The sequence below is a fragment of the Polypterus senegalus genome, chromosome 3, assembly GCF_016835505.1.
Source record: "Polypterus senegalus isolate Bchr_013 chromosome 3, ASM1683550v1, whole genome shotgun sequence".
Lineage (NCBI taxonomy): Eukaryota > Metazoa > Chordata > Cladistia > Polypteriformes > Polypteridae > Polypterus > Polypterus senegalus.
In genome coordinates, this window is record NC_053156.1 from 286849271 (window position 1) to 286870200 (window position 20930).

Sequence of the window (20930 nt, forward strand, 5' to 3'; positions counted from 1 at the left end):
CATCCAGGTAATAACCCAAACCCCCAAGCCAGGAAGCCCATTCTCATCCTCAGAGGCAGCCTTAGCGTTGTGTTGGGCCTAGGGCTGACCAACCCCATGCAGGGCCGGTTATGTCAAACGCTGTTACCAGTATGTGTGGACTGTATAAACTTGCACACAAATTTAATAAAAATAATGTAAACATGCACAGGATTCTCTCACTACAGTATTTCGCAAAATTTTTCCAAGCTAACACGCGGACTTTATCAAAATATAACGATACTAGCCAACCCGCGGCGTACCATACGCCTCATAATCAGGCCAGTTTTTTAATGATTTTTTTTATTATTTTATTTTTTTTTTATTAATTTTATTACAATCCATACAAAGCAATCAAGTTTTTACAAAAAGAAAAATTGAGTTAAGAACGGATCGATCCCCACCCCTGAGAGAGAGAGCAAGCTGAACGGCGTGAAATGTAAGGCTTGTAAACATACCTAAATTAATAAATTCTCTGTGCTTTATGAACTTATTTTAAAATATTACTGATTAGATCCTGCCATGTTTTGAAAAACGTCTCTACGGATCCTCTAACTGAGTATTTGATTTTTTTCCAATTTCAAATTATATAACACATCGGTTTCCCACTGACTTAAAAGAGGAGAGTTTGGGTTCTTCCAGTTTATCAGAATGAGTCTGCGTGCCAAGAGTGTAATGAATGCTTTAATGATTTTTAAGCACAGGGAGAAAATTAACATTTGAAAAATCAGTAATGTAATAAATCAGCAAGAAAAGCAACATTGTAACAATGCACGGAGCGAACCAACACACAATCGTCTGTGACAGAAAACTGGCGGGCCACCATCGCTCATGTGCTTACCTCCAACTCGTCACTTGAGTCGTTGTCGTCTTTGCACAGACCAGATGCACCTGTGACTCACGTAGACTTTCTGTGTTCCTGCAGGAGCATCTAAGAAGACGCATGTTTGTCGCGGAAACGAATTGCTGTATGTAGCGTGTAAAACAGTTTGTAATGGTGCACGCGGTCGTGCGTCGTAACCGAAAACTCGTTTTTTAAAGACTGCTTACTTCATTGTGTTTTAACCTCAGTTGTAAAGGATTGTTTTAAGGATCCCATGGGATACCCCTCGCAAACCATTTTACACGCTGCATATGACGATTCACCTCCAGTGTGGCTCCTTCCTGCGTGCACCATAGGTGTCTTACTTGTCGGCGGCTTAGTGAATCCACGCCCCTTCCGGCGTGCTTTCCATGGTTGTCTTGCCTTAGTGAATTATATATATAGATAATCTATTAAAAAAGTGCAATTCATAATTCATGACAATACCACTACAGTGCGAAATGCAATGCAGTGTCATGCGAAAATTAGCAGCGCCTCTTCTAGAAAAGTACCCAAATTGCAAGTATACCCTCGATATGCAGGATTTCATAGTCATAACTCACGTTGATGTCATGTCAGCTGATTATGGTCTGCAAAAATGCTGCACTTTATGAAAAAATTAGTTATCCATCAAGACGACCAGCCCTAGAAAAAATGCTGATGTCCTAGACGTGGTAGAGTCAGAGTCCAGACCTCAAGCAAATTGAGAATGTGTGACTGGACTTTAAAAAAATTCTGTTCACTGAAAAGTGTCATGCAACCTGACAGGGCTGAAATAGTTTAGCAAAGAAGAATATGGAAAATGGTAGAGTCCAGATGTGCCAAAACTGAAAGAGAGAGACCTGAGCACACAGACTCAAGGCTGTCATGACTGCCAAAGGTGCATCTTCTAGATAGATAGATAGATAGATAGAAAAGGCACTATATAATAGATAGATAGATAGATAGATAGATAGATAGATAGATAGATAGATAGATAGATAGATAGATAGATAGATATGAAAGGCACTATATAGATAGATAGATAGATAGATAGATAGATAGATAGATAGATAGATAGATAGATATGAAAGGCACTATATAATGGATAGATAGATAGATAGGTAGATAGATAGATACTTCAATAGCACATTTTCATACAAAGTACTCAAAGTGCTTTACAAAACGTAAAAGAAAAGTTATATATAACAAAATAAACAGACAGAGAGCACAGATTAAGAGTTGGGGGAATTCCCGCATAATGTCTATTGATCCGAGTAGTCAACTGAACCTGGACATTTGACAAACAAATTTTTATGGATACATGGCAGGAAGTGAAGTAAGCAGAGGAAATGGGAATGACATTGAGGGTGAGGGATGGAGATGATGATGGAATCAGAAGCCAGAAATGAGGTCATCGGACCCGGAAGTGGAGCCGGAACGAATGTTACCCTGGTGGACCTCAATCAAATATCAGTGCAATAAAAATGAATGTGCTGCTCAGAAGAGAAGTCCCCAATACGGCATGGCTGAACATTCTTGTGCCGTCCTTTTCACACCTTGTTGAGTTTATGATGTAGTACTCTAAGTCTTTATTAAAAGCAAATATGCATGCTCTTGAGTGGGAGCTCTTAAAGAAACATTCATGAGTAAAGAAAATAAGGATTTAGGCAAAGAAAAAATCCATGAGGATCAAATCTTTATTCTATAGAGTGATTCTTTAATCAGTTTTAGCTGAGACATTCAAGGACAACTTAAATTGAATCAGATTTTATCACACAATTAGCATATGGCATGGAAGACCCCTGCCTAGCCAAAGGACACATCACCTGCGGTCCCAGTCAAGGTCACACCTGTTATGTCATTAAATAACATGAATAAACAAAAAGTCTCCCTTATTTTTATATATATATTTTAAATTTTTATTTACCTGACTACTCTGGTAAGAGGACAACTGAGATGGGTCCAGCTACAGACCTCCTGGCAGTTCCTTCTAACAGACAGCCAATTGGATTGCAGATTTTTGTCACTTGGTTTACTTATGCCACTGAATAAAATAAATAAATAAAACAAAAGAGTTTACCTTTTCTTTTTGTGGCAAACGACATTACTTGACTAATCAATCATTTGGTAAGAGGACAATTGAGACGGTCCAGCAGCAGACCCTCGCAGCTCCGCAATTCAGACAGGTAATTGGATTGCAGGATTTTGTCACATGGTTCACTCGATTTGAGCCCCCCCCCATCTTAACCATAGTGTAACCAGGTATCTAGTGTGAAGAAAACACTTCTTACCGATGGAGATTTTCAGCATGTTAGACAGAACAGCAAGAAGCCACAAACTTCAGTGCTCAGCAGGGACAGCCATGTGTATAAATGTATGCACTTTATCCGTTTGTATCTCTGGCCCATCTCTTGATAAGGCAATGAGCTAACAGAGTGAAGTCACAAGCTTCCCACCTGCTTTGCCATAGTCTGCTATCCTCATTGTAGGATTACCAGACACTGTGGATTACCCTTGGAGTGCTGGGTGCGAGGAGGGAATCAAACACATTATGTTTTACCCATTGACTGTGGGACACTTTCTGTCTGAACAGCTCGTTGGACTAAATTTGAGTCTCTAAATGTAGAATTTGATGTGGTTCTCTGGCTTAAAGTCGTGCACTGCCTTCAAAAAGTATTCTGACCCCTTCACTTTTTATACATTTACGTCAATATCCCCGAATGAAAAAGAGAAAACAAGATTATAGGAATCTTTGCAAATTTATTAAAAGTTAAAAGCTGAAATATTCTATTCACACCTTTTACTCTGTGCTTAGTTGAAGCCCCCTGTGGTAGCGATTCCAGCCTGGCATCTTCTTGGGTCTGATGTGACAAACTTTGAACACCTGGCTTTGAGGGGTTTTCTGCCATCCTCCTCTGCCGATCCTCTCAAGCTTTGCAAGGTTGAATGGAGCTTGTCGATGGACGGCTATTTTTCAGGTCTCTCTGGAAATGTTCAGTTGGGTTCCAAACCTCAAGGACATTCAGAGAGTTGACCCCAAGACAATTCTGTGTTGTCTTTGCTTTGTGCTTAGGGGTCATTGTCCTGTTGGAAGATAAACCTACAGCCCAGTCTAATGTCCAGAGTACACAGGAGTAGGTTTTTATTAAGGACTAGGGGGCTTTGCTCCCTGCTCGCTTCGCTCGCCAGCCCCTGCCTATGCTACATGCCAGCCACTTCTCGTCTCTGCTGCTCGTGTATGTGGATTTCACTTTCGCCAAACAACAAATCTTTTAATTTTACGTGGATATGCCTCTTCATTGGGAAGAAACACTACTTTTCCCTGATGGCAACATGAATTAGACAATCTACATGTCTCTGACTTAAAGTTTAAATCCGAACAATATCTACATACTTCTGTCATATCACCGATGTCCATATATTCGATCTCTTTTCTCTGTTTCGTTATTTCACCGAGTAATAATTTCTGTTTGTTTAAGCTAATGCAATCTTTACTATCAGTTTTTTGAGACTTTCGAATTTTAGTACTTTCATTATCTCTAACCTGCTCTGCATGTGTATCACGCCAATGTTTTTGAACCTCTTTACAACATTCTACTTTGTCATCTACTCTTTGTCTTTTATTTCCTGTCCTGGGTGTGGTTAAATCTCTTGGCACAAAGTCTTTATCTTGTGGGACGTGAAAGTATCTCTCTGAAAAAGTCACGTTTCGTCCCAGGCTAAAATGTCTTGTCTCGTCCCAGATTTTTTTGTATGATAGAGAGATGTCTCTGTACTTTGCTCCAATCAGTTTTCCTCAATCCTGTTATGGCTCTTCACTAAAAAAATACACACAGAGCATGATGATGCCACCACCATGCTTTACCTTTGGATAGGAATATAAATAACAGGCTGGTTAAGTTTGCAAATGATACCAAGTTAGCTGGATTGGCAGATGATCTGAAATCAGTTGAATCATCACAGAGGACTTGGACAGCATACAGGCTCGGGCAAATTTGTGGCAGATGAAATTTAATGTCAGTAAATGTAAAGAATTACACATAAGAAGTAAAAATGTGAGGTTTCAATACACAATGAGAGGTCTGAATATCGAGAGTACACCTTATGAGAAGGATTTAGGAGTCGTAGTGGACTCTAAGCTATTGACTTCCAGTAAGTGTTCAGAAGCCATTAAGAAGGCTAAGAGAATGTCAGGTTATATAGCGCCTTGATGTATGGAGTACAAGCCCCAGGAGGTTCTGCAGAAGTTTTATAACACACTGGTGAGGCCTCATCTGGAGTACTGGGTGCAGTTTGGGTCTCCAATCTACAAAAAGGACACAGCAGCGCCTGAAAAAGTCAAGAGAAGAGCGACTAGGCTGATTAGAGGGGCTACAGGGGATGAGTTATGAAGAAAATTTAAAAGAGCTCAGCCTTGACAGTTTAAGCAAAAGAAGATTAAGAGGAGACATGATTGAAGTGTTTAAAATTAAGACGTCAATTAATCCAGTGGATCGAGACTGTGACTTTTGTGAAAGAAAAATTAACTGCTTGCAAGCTACTTAGGTTTAAAAGCCGACAAAGCTGTTTTGCTAGAACAGCAGGTTATTCATACAGGCGTCTGTCATAAGACAGGGTGCAGTAAGGTGACCTAGGACAACTTCCTATTAGAAACACTTCTCTTATATCACTGAAAGATGCTGAGAAATTAGTCCACGCGTTTGTTTTCAGTCAAATAGATTACTGTAACGCACTCCTCTCAGGACTACCCAAAAAAGACATAAATCACTTGCAACGAGTGCAGAATGCAGCCGCTAGAATCCTAACTAGGAAAAGAAAATCCGAGCACATTTCTCTAGTTTTGATGTCACTACTCTGGTTACCTGTGTCATTCAGGATTGACTTTAAAATTGTGCTTATGGTTTATAAAGCCTTAAATAATCTGCTCCATCTTATATATCGGAATGTCTGACACCTTATATTCCAAATCGTAACCTCAGATCTTCAAATGAGTGTCTCCTTAGAATTCCAAGAACAAAACTTAAAAGAAGTGGTGAGGCGTTTGGCCTTCTGCTGCTATGCACCTAAAATCTGGAATAGCCTGCCAATAGGAATTCACCAGGCTGATACAGTAGAGCACTTTAAAACACTGCTGAAAACACATTACTTTAACATGGCCTTCTCATAACTTCACTTTAATTAAAATCCTGATACTCTGTATGTTCAATTCATTATAATAACTATTCATGGTGGCTCTAAAATCTGTACTAACCCCTACTCTCTCTTCTGTTTCCTTTTCTGGTGTCCTTTTGATGGTGGCTTGCGCCACCACCATCTACTCAAAGCACCGATGTTCCAACAATGATGGATGGATTAAAAGCCAGAAGTCTGTATGACCATCAACATCAAGTGGCTCCTTGAGAACCCTAACTACAAAGAGGACTATTTTATTTTCATTTATGTTAGGTAGAATGCCGAGAGGGGACTACAGCCGTCTGGAGTTTTTTTTTTTTTTGTGTTTTTTCTGTCCTCCCTGGCCATCGGACTTTACTCCTTTTCTATGTTAACTAATGTTGTCTTATTTTAATTTCTTATTTTGTCTTTTATTTCTGTTCTCCATTATGTAGCACTTTGAGCTACTTTTTGTATGAAAATGTGCTATATAAATAAATGTTGTTGTTGTTGTTGTTGAATGATGACCTTTCCATCTTTAGGGTCCATCTGACTTGTACACAACACAGAAACAGTCCATTTGCATAAGAAAATGAAATGTTTAGGTAAACAATTTTATGCTTTTTTTTATAAGTAAGGGGACGGGAGAGGGAGAAAATATAAAAAAAGCCGACTGAAAATTGGAACTTTGCTCTTCTGCCTTGCAACGCATGAATCCATGTACTCACCGGTGACTGAATAAAGACTTACTTGATTAACGACTCCTGTCTTCCTTGGGGATTTCTTTCACACTTTTAAAATTAGTTCATCAAGAACACGGGGACACAGCTGGGAACTTGTTATGGGTTAATTTCGCACAAACATTTGTAAGTTCTCTGTTACCCAGAGCACTACAGACACGTGGAATATGTGACCAAGTAGTGTGGTAGCACAGTTGAACTTCAGGGAGCTTCAAAACTAAACTTGATCTTATTTTGGAGGAATTAAATAGATAGGACTGGTGAACTTTGTTGGGTTGGATTGCCCGTTCTTATCCCGAATGTTCTGATGTTCTAACGAATCCCGTACCAAATGGCAAGCAACAGAGACATATACATTGCATTTCTCATTCCAACAGATGGCACATCTGAAACATCTGTAGGAATGCATTTAATTTCTACAAATGTTTATGATGTGCCATTTGTGAGAATGACAGAGACAAAGAAAGCGGACAAACACGGCAACACTTAACCTTTTATTAAGGTAAACAAGAAAAAGTGTCACAAGCCATGCGACATATGTAAACTTTCGACAGGCATAATGTAACTAGTAAATCTCCAAGGCTTGAAGGTTATTAACTGAAATGTCAAGGGCTGAAAGAACATCAATAATTGTCAAGCTCTTGCCGCATGCAGTACAATGACTCCTAAACAGAGAAGAAGAAGTCTGAAAATATACATTTATTTTTTCAAACCTACTTATTCTAGTGCAGAGTCACAAAGGCCTGTGCCTGTCCAGGCAGCATTGGGCACAAGGCAATGTCATGTTTTGACGGTTGCAAAAATTGTGCTGCCTGTACCATGCTATTTGATAAAGTACTGTGGATGGAGAATGGTCATTCTAGACAAGACGGGGTTGAATAGATTACCTAGACAGGAGCCCAGTGCAACAACGAAAATATAACTACGTGTCCGACCGGCAGGAAATAATGGATGGACCAGTGGAAGCTGAGATTGGGGAGCGGTTACATCACTCATACACCAGGTGGCAGTGGTCCTCATATAACAAACCCAGCTAAGACATTTGCAGGATTGCTTGGGAATTGGAGTCTGGAAGTGCAGTCTTGTCGGGGTCCCTGGGTCTCATTAGAGGCCACTGTTTTGGGAGGACCTCCCTACATTCTTTATGGCCTGGAAGTGCTTTCTAGAAGACATGGAGTGGTACCAGTAGCATTCCCAGGTCTGACATAAAAGGAGTCTGCTGACTCACATCAGGGATTACCTTCAACCAAACTGCATCCCAGCTGAAGCTGAATGGTCTGCTCTCGTTTGTCACATTTCTTATGTTTCTAACTCTCCAAATGTAAGTGCTAACCTGAGTTTTAATATAAAAACGGTCAAACAATTTCTGTGAGATTCTGTCATTCCTGGAAAATCTGAACATTAAAGTTGTTATTCAAGGACAGATAATTACCTTCAACCAAACAGCATCCCAGGTATTTTTTCCCATTTTCGACAACTCTGTCCCAGCCAGATCGAGTGTGGGTGTGTTCATGAGGAGGTCTCACAACTGACTGACACCCTAACCCTCATTGCACCCAGAGCCATCTGATTAGATGCTCACCTCTGCGACCCTCAACCAGGATTAACTCAGTTTGATATATGATGGATGGACCTTTCACAACAAAACAGAAGAAAACACGTTGGTTTAAAATGACAGCCTCAGTAAACTACTGAACAGTCTCAGTGAACTCAAGGCCAACAAATCCCAGGCCTTTGGGAATGGCAGGATTTCTGCTGTAGAAGTAAGATGGACGTGGATTGATTGTGTCTCCAGAATCAAATTAAAAGAAATCAGAAAAAAAGTAGATAAGCAATCAAAGCCTTGCAGGAAGGAGTACAGAACTCGATAAAGAGGAAATGACAGCCATAGCAGCAGAGAGAAGACAGCTGGTGAGCTGACAATAAGAAATACACGTGTAACTAGAAATAGAACAAAGGAGGCGAAACGGGACTGCATCATGAAATACAGTCAGCCATCATTTATTTTTGCAAAAATATCCTGAGGCTCCCCAACGTTTAGAATGCATTCCCTCTTTATTTTTAAAGTTTAAAGAATAAAATTTCTTGCACAGTAAAGCTAAAATGCCAGAAAGTTAAAAGACATATTTCAATGAGTCTATGCAGTTTGTTAAACATTAATAATTATAGAAAGTATTTAAGGGTTTGGCAGAGGCTCCACCCACACACACTTCTTTTGCCTATGGATTGGTCTTGGCCCCGCCCATCAGTATGTGTTGCTAGGCAGCATTAACCGGCTTTCGCATTTTCACCATCATATAGTGCTTTGCATATCTATCTATCTATCTACATTTAGTCCTTTTCATATCTATTTATCTATCTATCATATAGTGCCTTTCATATCTATCTATCTATCTATTATATAGTGCCTTTCATATCTATTTATCTATCTATCTAGTCATATAGTGCCTTTCATATCTATCTATCTATCTATCATATAGTGCCTTTCATATCTATCTATCTATTATATAGTGCCTTTCATATCTATTTATCTATCTATCATATAGTGCCTTTCATATCTATCTATCTATCTATCTAGTCATACTGTTACTCTGTGTGTCGATTGCTTTGGTCTGGAGTGGGAGTGGCCTTTGTGCTAGTAGGAGAGTGAGAGTAGCTTTTTCTTTTCTATCATTTTCTTTTATTCTTTTTTTCTGGTCATTTCTCTTAATTTGTAGGTGTGTTATTTACAGTAGTTATTATTTCAAGTTTTTTTGGTGTTGTTTTTAAAAAAGAAGTGGCTGGGATGGCTGTGTCCTGAGGGATAGAGCCAGGCCTTTTGCCACATGGCTTTGAAAACCTTAGCAGAAGAAATGGCATCAAGTTGATTGTTGATCCAGTAGTTTCAGTAGAGAGATGCGTTACTGAAATTTTAAATATAATTGGATGTAAAAACATTATTTCTGCTTCACAAATGAATAAGGCAGTTGTGGTATTTCTAAATGTGGAGGCCTTAGTTCACCAACTGGCTCAGGAAGGCCTAGTTATTAATGGAACCCTCATTTCTGTTTTGCCGCTTTCATCTCCCGCAAAGAGGATTATAATCTCTAATGTTCCTCCTTTCTTGAAGAATGAACTGCTACGTAATGAATTGCGCAGGTATGGCGAGATTATTTCTGACATTACTATGATTTCTTTGGGGTGTAAACAGCCAGAATTAAAGCATGTGGTCTCATTTAGGAGACAGGTTTTTATGTTCCTCAACAGAGGTTACTTTGAGTTAGATGTTGCTCTGAAATAGATGGAAGTGACTATATTGTGTTTATATCTTCGGAATCAATGAAATGTCTTAAATGTGGCCTCTGCGATTCTTGGGTTTAAGGCGGGTCTCATCTCATTGGATCAAGAGAAGGCCTTTGACCGGGTAGACCACCAGTATTTATTTAAAGTTCTAGAGAGGTTTGGTTTTGGTGAGACCTTTGTAAAATATATTAAATTAACTAGCCAACCCACGGCGTACCATATGCCGCATAATCAGGCCAGTTTTTAAATGATTTTTAAGCACAAGGAGAAAATTAACATTTGGAAAATCGGTAATGTAATAAATCAGCAAGAAAAGTAACAATGCAGGGAACGAACCAACACAGTAAAACAGTTTGCTATGGTGCACGCGGTCGTGCGTCATAACCGAAAACTCGGTTTTTAAAGACTGCTTACTTCATTGTGTTTTAACCTCAGTTGTAAAGGATTATTTTGAGGATCCCATGGGATACAATCCTCGCAAACCGTTTAACATGCTGCATATGGCACCTCACCTCCGCGAGAAACATGCCTCTATGAACAGTCAACGTGGCTCGGAGGTGCCAGGAGTTAGTGGACGTGGCTCCTTATGCGCGCCATAGGTGTCTCACTTGTCGGCGCCTCAGTGAGTCCACGCCCCTTCCGGCGTGCTTTCCATGGTTGTCTTGCCTTAGTGAATTATATAAATAGATGTATACAAATGAATGTAGTGTTTTAAAAATTAATGGAGGATTGGGAGTCCCATTTTCTGGGGGCATTCATCAGGGGTGTGCACTATCCGGTATGTTATACTCGCTATCCATAGAGCCCCAGCTCCACAGACTTCACCAATTACTTCATGGCCTGTCATTGCCTGTGTGTCCCACTGCATTCGTTAAGGTGGTGGCATACGCTGACGATGTCACAGTTGTCATCACTGAACCTAATGATGTTGTCCTGCTGCAGGACTGTTTACAGGAGTTTCAGACGGTGTCATCTGCCAGAGTCAACTGGTCCAAATGCAATGCCTTTTTATCATGGGCAACTGGGATTGTCCTCCCCCCAAGCCTCCCAAGTGAAACTCTAAGGTGTTTAAACATCTAGGAATTTACATTGGGATGACTGGAGCCACAGCTGATAACTGGGAGGGCTTAATCGATCAAATTCAGGGGAGACTGAAGAAATGGAAATGGGTGGTCGCCAAACTCTCTTTTCGGGGTAGAGTGCTGATTGTTAATAATTTAATCACTTCAATGCTTTGGCATAAATTCAGGTGTGCAGATCCTCCGCTTTGGCTATTAAAAGAAATTCAGAGGATATTGCTGGATTTTTTTTGTGACAAACTTCATCAGGTTAAAAGCAGTGAGGTACATCTGCCTGTAGATGAAGGTGGTCACAGTGCAGGGTGGACATTCTGTGCAGAATTGAAGCTTTTAGGCTGACAGATTTACAGCGTCTCTTGTTCGCCCCTCAGCCTTTACTGTGGAGGAGTTTGACTTTCGCTTTTTTCATAGGGTCGGAAATCTTAACTTTGATTTGCAACCCCTTTTCATTGACATCAAGCGATTGGCACTATCTGTGCTGCCCACTTTTTACCACAATATGTTATTAATTTGGCACACTAAAGCAAATAGAGTGGGAATTAATCTGGAATCAGTCTTCTGCTTAGTTGAAGAACCGGTAATATGGAATCCAATCTCGGAGTTTGACTCGGTCAGTTTAAACTCACTGCTTATGAACAAAGGCTTTATTGATCCGGTCAGTAACCAGTGGAGGTCTGGGGCAGCTGTGGCATGTGGGCTTGGGATTAGGTCTGTCCATCTTGGGGGGTCGATTATTAACAAACTAAAAGTCTCTTTAGTGCAATTGGGTGCAGGTCCTCTGTGTGAGGATTATATCTCTGGAGATCTCATAAAAGAGGCAGAACCTCCTGAATGTGACATTACAATTAAACCGAATGTAAAAGATTTTATCAGTCCTAATAACTCAAATTTAAAAATTAATCACATGAATGGAATTTTGTTCCAAGCTTTATCAAAAAAAGAATTGTATGACTGGTGTCTTAAAGTATCCCATTTTATGCATTTGAAGGACGTGACTGATACCCTCTGGAGGAACACTCTGTGCCTGCATGACACGACATCTCCAGCATGGAGGACTTTATATAAACCGCCCATTGAGAAAAGAGCTGGGGACCTGCAGTGGAGGATTCTACATGGAGCAGTGGGCACCAGTTCATTCTTAAAAACCATTGGCGCTAGCACAACAGCTCAGTGTCCATTTTGCCTTCAGAAAGAAACAATTTATCATTTATTTCTCTATTGTACCAGATTACAACCACTGCTGCATTTCCTTGCTTTATTGTTGATGGATCTGGGAATTCTATTTAATGAACTCATTTATATTTTTGGAATGTCGGTGTCAAGAATTTGTAAAAGGGAATGTTTACTTTGCAATTTTTTTGTTAGGCCAGGCCAAGATGGCAACTTTCAAAACAAGAAGTAATAGAGATAAAGATCTGAAAACCACTGATGCTTTGTTAATGTTTAAGGTCCTCCTTCAAAGGAGATTGAAGATTGAATTTGTATATTTTAAACTAATTAATCAATTAGATGTATTTAGAGAAATCTGGGCTGTTAATGATGTTTTATGTTACGTGGAAAATGAATGTCTAGTACTAAAGTATGAGTAGTGGAAGAGATGGCTGGCAGTTTATCCCGGCCAACACCCCCACACCACCAGATGGAGTCCTTCCTGCAACATAGAGGTGCCCCGAGTTCCTGCAGGGCACCATGGACATTGGAGTTTCACTTCACAGCCCTGCTGGATACCATGGGGGCCGCCAGGGGACGCTGCAGGGAGGCACAATGATTTTTATTATAGCTTGGAAGTACTCCCTAGTCACAGAGATGGAAATAATGAAGTACTTCTGGCCTGAAGAAAAGGAGAGTTTCCATCTGACCTGGAAGTGCTATGAAATCACATGGACTGAGGGACAGAAGCACTTACGGGTCAAGGACTATAAAAGGATGATGGGAAACCCCAGCCGACAGAGCCGAGTTGGGAGGAAGGGTGACGGAGCTGCTGGGTGAAGAGGATTATTGATTGTGTATTATTACTGTGATAATTGTGGAGGTGGAGGTGCTTTCTGCACATTATTGGAAATATTAAATTCCATTTCTTTGTTTTATCTGGTGTCTGGACGTGTTGTCTGCGGGTTTCATGGGGCAACAGCGACCCTTGCTGTCACACTAGGAACAGTTTGTTTTTAAATGTTGTTGAATTTTCGCTGTTAATTTGACTGCAATTAGGTTATATATTGTTAATAAAGGTCTGTTTAAAATTAAAAAAAATATATTTTATAGCACCTCTCATATCTATCTATTTATCTATCTATCTATCTATCCTATAGTGCCTTTCACATCTATCTATCTATTATATAGTGCCTTTCACAAATCTATCTATCCTATAGTGCCTTTCACATCTATCTATCTATCCTATAGTGCATTTCACATTTATCTATCTATCTATCTATCTATCTATCTATCTATCCTATAGTACCTTTCACATCTATCTATCTATCTAGCTATCTATAATATAGTGCCTTCCACATCTATCTATCTATCTATCTATCTATCTATCTATCATATAGTGCCTTTCACATCTATCTATCTATCTATCTATCTATCATATAATGCCTTTCACATCTATCTATCAATCTATCTATCATATAGTGCCCTTCATGTCCATCTATGTGAAGAATTAGCAGAGGAATTCAATTGTTATTTTTAGTACAATGCCCCCTCCCTGTGATAAGACAGGAAACATCAGTTCCTTTCTCTCTCCCACTGACCCCTTATCTGATGCCGGATGTTCCTTCAGGTGACATTCCTTCCCAGGCCAACAACCCTGAAGTTGTTTTTTTCCCTGATGTGAATTCAATATTTTTATCCACAAACTCCGACAATAACAATGTGCATTTTGAAGCAAGTGTCAGTCTTTCTGGAATAAAGGTCAATCCATAGATTCATATCCAGTATGTGCACTGTGGCACGTTCTACGAGTCTAAAGGTTGAAAAATGACGCCATTACGATAATTGGCTATAAATGCACAACTGTCTTGTCTTTTCTTTTTGAGAGGTTTCAAGGAATTTCTCAGTGTCACTGCTTGCATCAGATGTGCCCTCTGCTCTGCTCCTAAGGTGCCATATAAAAGGCACAGACAGTTCAAAGAGCAATAAGAGGACCTGAACAGCACGTCCTGATGTACACTCACGTCATCGGGCCTAAGAATCCAGTCATGCATTTCATGTCTGCATGACTGCTCAGGTAAATTTCACCAATAAAATGTTTGCCCCTTCTGCCCTTTAAAACACTCAGTCTATTAACTGACAGGTCTAATTTTCCCAAAGCAATATGTCAATATTCAAGGCTGCAAAAGTCCATAAATATGACCATTATGCTCCTGTGAAGAGATTGGTATAAGAAATGAAAATGAATAGCTTTCACTCCTGATCAGTTTATGGTGAGCACAAAGCTCATAAATACGGCCAGGCAAGGTAAATGTAACTGGTCCGGTCTTTTGTGTCATCCTGTTAAAACTTTAGTTATTAATCAATGCCAATGGGCTCCTGCATCAGTACAGACCTGCTCCTCGGCTTATTAATAAATGATATGCTGGGCACATTAGCTCCAAGCACATTTTGCCATATAAATTCAGTTTCAGTCCCAATTGTGTTATAGAGATGCTAAGAGTGATTTTCCACCCCTTGCAGTGTTTATAATTTTAATAGGCCACCTGTGACAAGTGATCTGCACACATGCATGATTTTCGAGGGTTAATTAAAGCGTGTGGAATTAATTACGATAAAACCGGTTGTTAAACTCCAATTGTGAAATGAAATGCATGTCTGGAGTCTTCTGGAGAGCTCAGTGCACTGCAGGCGCCTAAAATTTAAAACAAAACAAACACAATTTAACAAACCCGACCTGCCCATCCCAAGATCCATTTTGGAATTCAGAGCTTCCGTTCAATCACGTAAAATTTTGTGCACATGATATTGCAGATTGCCATCCCTTTCCATAACTGAACTCATTAAAGTGCAGGGGCCAGAATAGGAGGGGCAGGAGAGAAGTGTGAAAGGCAGGCCATCACTGAACACTCTCACGCCTTTAAAAGTGCAGAACTTCTTTAAACTTGTGTCATCCATTTTTGAAGCTGGCAGCAATGGGGATGGGACGAGACAATAAATCAAATTTCTCTACCACTACTACTTCTTCTTTGTCTTCTTTCGGCTGCTCCCGTTAGGGATCACCATAGCAGATAATCTTTTTCCATGTCTTTTTGTCCTCTGCATCTTGTTCAGTCACACCCATCACCTGCATGTCCTCTCTCACCACATCCATAAACCTTCTCTTAGGCCTTCCTCTGTTCCTCTTACCTGGCAGCTCTATCCTTAGCACCCTTCTCCCAATATACCCAGCATCTCTCCTCTGCACATGTCTCTGACTTTGTCTTCCAACCATTGTAACATAAGTTTAATATGTCACAGTCCTCTGTACAAAAATATTTTATAAATCCACTTTTCTTTCTACTCACTTGCACAGTGGACACAGATTTAGCAAAGGGGCTCATTATTTAGAACGGCTAGGCAAGCGTTTAAAGACAAGACAAGTTAGGGACAACTGCCGAAATGGGCAGTCAGACTGATGACCATTGTATACTATTTCTGTGTGTCAAACTCAATATGAAACTCTATCCTCTTTGCCTTGTTTGGAATGGCATGATTCACCTAATTGGGGCCCTGCACATGAAGAAAGAGTATAAAGCCTTGGAACATTGCCCGGCACACTTTAGATGCTGGCGGATGGATGTTAGACACTGTCATCTGATCCGGAAAATCCTTCTAATGCAGCAATGAAAATGGCAGACTCTACACATTGGGCCCCCACTGCTGAACTGGGTTCTTGTCGTGGCTTCCTTTGTCTGTTATGCAGCGTAAGCCATCATTAAAGAAAGCTAAGTTATTTCACCTATGTGATTTCTTACCGCTGTATCACTAAGGGAGGGGTATCGCCTTTTTATATTATATCTATATAGTTTCGGTTATGTAACACACCGCAATTACAAAAGAACTAATGCCCCCTGCCGGATACAACCATCCAACCTGAGCTGACCCTCTAATATCCTGATCTGTAATCCTTGTCACACCCAATGCAAATCTTAGCATCTTTAACATATCATGTTAGAGATGCAAAGAGGGAACCAACTCCATATTAATGCTTCTGGTTTTGCAAAGGGAAAACTCTCCTATGGGTGTGATGGTCAGGTGCCCACATCTATCTATCTATCTATCTATCTATTCTGCCAGCTAAAATAAAATTAAAATATGTGTATTTGTGACGATGTGGGTTCTGGCTCCACGCTCCCATGGCTGTTTGGGAACCCTTGAACCCAACACCGTCGATAATGAAACCGAGAGAGCTAGTCAGTGAAGGCAATAATTGAGCATCTGAGCAAGGGGATGGTTAAAAGTGAAACAGTGCTTTTATTAAAAGAAACAATCAAAACAAAAACAGTGTTCTAATAAATAGTGCAGTTCAAAAGTTCTTCATTAAATAAATAATCCATAAAATGAAAACGTGGAGGTTAAAACAATAAGAAAAAACAATCCTTTAAAACGAGAGGTAAAATCTTCTTTAGGAAGCAATCTTTAAAACAACAAATCCGGTGTAACGTTTCTGTTAGCGTCTCACCTGCTTATCCCGTTTGGGCTTAGCAGCAGGCAAGACGCTCTCTGCAGCTGCCCTCCTCTTACACTTTCACGAGACTGGAGACCTCCCGATCCCTGGCTTCGGTTTGGCTCTCATCTCAGTCCCCGAGACTTGATGTCCACCAATGACCAGGACGCACACATTGGGGACTCCACCACCAAGCCTCCCGACTTCCGCTGCCTTTCCGCGGCCTTCTGCGGCTCGTCGCTTTCCTCTAGGCACTCCTGCTACCTGGTCGCTCAGCGGGAGCAACATCAACTCAAACGTCTGAGTGTTGGCCTAACACCCAGCTTCCTTACAGCTGCCCTCGAGCGCTCGATCGCGCGCTCACCACACGCACGCACCTCCTGTCCGTCTCTCCTGCACCGCATGCTTCCTCGCTCCCTGTAACCTCCGTCCTATTTTCCTCTTTTTCCTGAACTCGTTCTTTTTTCCATTTTTCCACCCCACAACCAACGCGCGCTTTTTAAAATGACGAGGGCCACAGCAGCTGCAGCATTAGCCATGGGACAATCACGAATGTGGGCAGTTCCTCACCTGTGCACTCGGTGAGAAACGGCAACACCCTACGGATCGTCCCACGGCTCGCTATGGCCGAACGACTCCTCGCTAAGCCGCGAGGGCGTCGATTATTTAAAATGAATGGCCTTTGCTCAACGAGCTGTGGACCCATAACACCACAGTATTATATAGTGTCTTTCAGATCTATCTAACCTGCTGACTATGCTAACATTAAAATCTATCTATCTTAACATGCTTTCTGGTCAGTGCCACCGTCTCCAACCCATATAAAACAGCTGGTCTCACTACCATCCTATAGACCTTCCTTTTCACTCTTGCTGATAACTGTCTGGCACTACTTATAGGGTTTTAATTCTCCCTTCTCATCTTTCAGATAACCTGTGTGGTGGATTGCCGGCATTTCACTCCGGCCCTCACCCCCAGGCCTCCAGGAGGAGCTCTCCCGACAGCATGATCATGCCCCGAGTTCCAGCAGGGCATCATGGACTATGTAGTGTTTGTACACAGCCCTGCTGGATACCTTGGGGGCCACCAGGCGTCGCTGTAAGGGGACTCGTAGGCTCTTATGTACCCTATGACCCGGGAGTGCGTCACGGTCACGTGACAGGAAGAAACGACGTGCTCCCGGGTTGAAGAAAAGGACTATTTACCCTGACCCGGAAGGAATAAGGACTTGTGGACTGTTGGGCAGGAACACCTCCGGGTCAGGGAGTATAAAAGGACTGTGGGAGCGCCCAGATGGGGAGCTGAGCTGGGAGGCAGGGTGGCTAAGCGTCTGGGAGATTGGAGGATTTGGTTATTGGTTATTTGAGTATTGTTTGTTTATTGGGAATTGTGGAGAGGAGCGTGCTTTGTGCACATTATTATAATAATAAATAATAATTGGACTTTTATCTGGTGTCTGACGTGGTGTCTGAGGGTACAAGGGTGCGAGCAATACCCTTAATCTGTCACACCTGCTATTCTTCTATTCTTCTTCTGCTAATCACTTCTTGTTTTGCTTCCTCCACAAACCAGGCTACAACATTAAGCAGATGCTGTATATTAGGCGATTGTATATAAATCAAAATCGGGAGTGGTCTCCCCTCGACTTCCACGTATACACAGATATGGGGATGGATATTTGAGGAGTAAACCTCAAGGCAATGATTATATTTTTATATTATCTGCATTAAAGCACCATTGATGACAAATCAAATCAAATTAATAAAATATTGAGCAATTATTATAAAAGTAAAGTTGAATAAATCAGCTGCATGAATAAAAGGTAAAGTATCACTTCCGGTTAACGGAAATAGCCCACAAATTGATAGAAATATACGTTTTGGCTTAGACACAGGAAGCGGAGGGTGATGGTGCGAGGAACCTTATCAGAACTGGCTGATGTTAAGAGTGGTGTCCAGCAGAGGACAGTGCTGGGGCTGCTGCTATTTTAATATCTATAAATGATTTAGATAGGAATATAAGTAACAAGCAGGTTAAGTTTGCAGATGATAACAAGATAGGTGGATTAGCAGATAATTTGAAATCCGTTATATCATTACAGAAGGACTTCGACATCATACAGGCTTGGACAGATTTGTGAAAGATGAAATTTACATTATAAGTAAAAATTTGAGGTTTTAAAACACAATGGGAGGTCTGAAAATCAACACTACACCTTATGAGAAAGATTTAGGGGTCATAGTGGACTCTAAGCTATTGACTTCCAGATAGTGTTCAGAAGCCATTAAGAAGGCTAACAGAATGTCAGGTTATATAGCGCCTTGATGTGTGGAGTACAAGGCTTTTTAACACACTGGTGAGGCCTTATTTGGAGTACTGGTGCAGTTTTAGTTTCCAGTCTACAAAAAGGACAGAGGAGCACTAGACAAAGTCCAGAGAAGAGCAACTAGGCTGATTAGAAGGCTACATGAGATAAATTATAAGGAAAGATAAAAACAGATGAGCCTTTACAGTTAAAGTAAAAGGAGGTGACCTGATTGAAGAGTTTAAAATTATGAATGGAATTAGTCCAGTGGATCCCTGTGTAAATCCTCTGTGTAAAGAAAAACTGAATGTTTGCGTGAAATTTACCTTCACAAGTTTCCAACTGTGTCCCCGTGTTCTTGATGAACTCATTTTAAAGTCTCAGTCTCGATCCACTCGACTAATTCCCATTTTAAACACTTCTTAAGACACTCGCTGTGTCTCCCAGCACAGTCTCATGGGCATTGAGGAGATTCTAGAAAACAGACAGACAGATACTCTAGGAGAGCTGGACAGGGCCCCTCGTACAAGGTCCTTAACCCATCAGCAGGACCCACCGGTATCTGCTCCTTTAGGCAAGGAGGAACAGGATGAGCACTGCCAGAGCCTACAAAATGACCTCCAGCAGGCAGGACACTGGTGTGAATGGCTCTGACCAAACAATCAGAAACAGACTTCATGAGGGTGGCCTGAGGGCCCGATGTCCTCTAGTGGGCCCGATGTCCTCTAGTGGCCCTTGTGCTCACTGCCCGCCCGGCACTGTAGAGCTCGACTGGCATTTGCCATAGAATACCAGAACTGGTACCCTGTGCTTTTCACAGGTGAGAGCAAGTCAACACTGAGCACATGTGACAGACCTGAAAGTGTCTGGAGAAGCCGTGGAGAACATTATGCTGTCTGTAACATTGTTCAGCATTACCGGTTTGGTAGTGGGTCAATGATGGTCTGTGGAGGCATATCCACGGAGGAATGCACTGACCTCTACAGGCTGGACAACAGCACCTTGACTGCCATTAAGTAATTGGGATGAAATCCTTGGACTCATTGTCAGACCCTATGCTGGTGCAGTGTCTCCTTGGTTCCTCCTGCTGCACGACAATGCCCTGCAGAGTGGTGGCTCTGAGGCTAGGGATCTGCAATGGCAATTGGAAGGTTGCTGAATCGAATCCCGTAAGTACCAAAAGGGACTCTGCTCTGTTGGGCCCTTGAGCAAGGCCCTTAACCTTAACTGAGCACTTTGAGTAGTGAGAAAAGCGTTATATAAATGCAAAGGATTATTATTATTATTAGATCCTGGAAGATGAAGGAATTGATACCACTGACTGGCCCCCACGCTTTCTCGCCTGACCTCAATCCAATAGATCACCTCCGGGTGGGACATTATGTGTCGGTTCATCCGACGCCACCAGGTTGCACCTCAGACTGTCCAGGAGCTCAGTGATGCCCTGTTCCAGATCTGGGAGGAGATCCCCCGAGGACACCATCCGTCGTCTCATTAGGACGTTGTCGGGCAGGCATACAAGCACGTGAGGGCCATCCAAACTACTGAGTACCATTTAGAGTTGCTGTAATGAAATTTCGGCAAAATGGCCAAGCCTGCCTGCCACCTCATTTTCTCACTTTGATTTTCAGGGTGTCTTTGAATTCAGCCCTCTGTAGGTTGATCATTGTCATTTCCATCAAATGATGTGCCATCCTTTCGTTCCTAACACATCACCCTATCAGTAGAATATCCAGCAGGATTATTTTTCCCTTTGAGATCTGATGTGTTTTCAAAGTGTTCCTTTAATTTTTTTGAGGAGTTTATATTGGTGTGCCAATACAGCCCTACCCGTTTACTGAAAAAAAAAAAAAAAAACAATGCTTTATGGTGT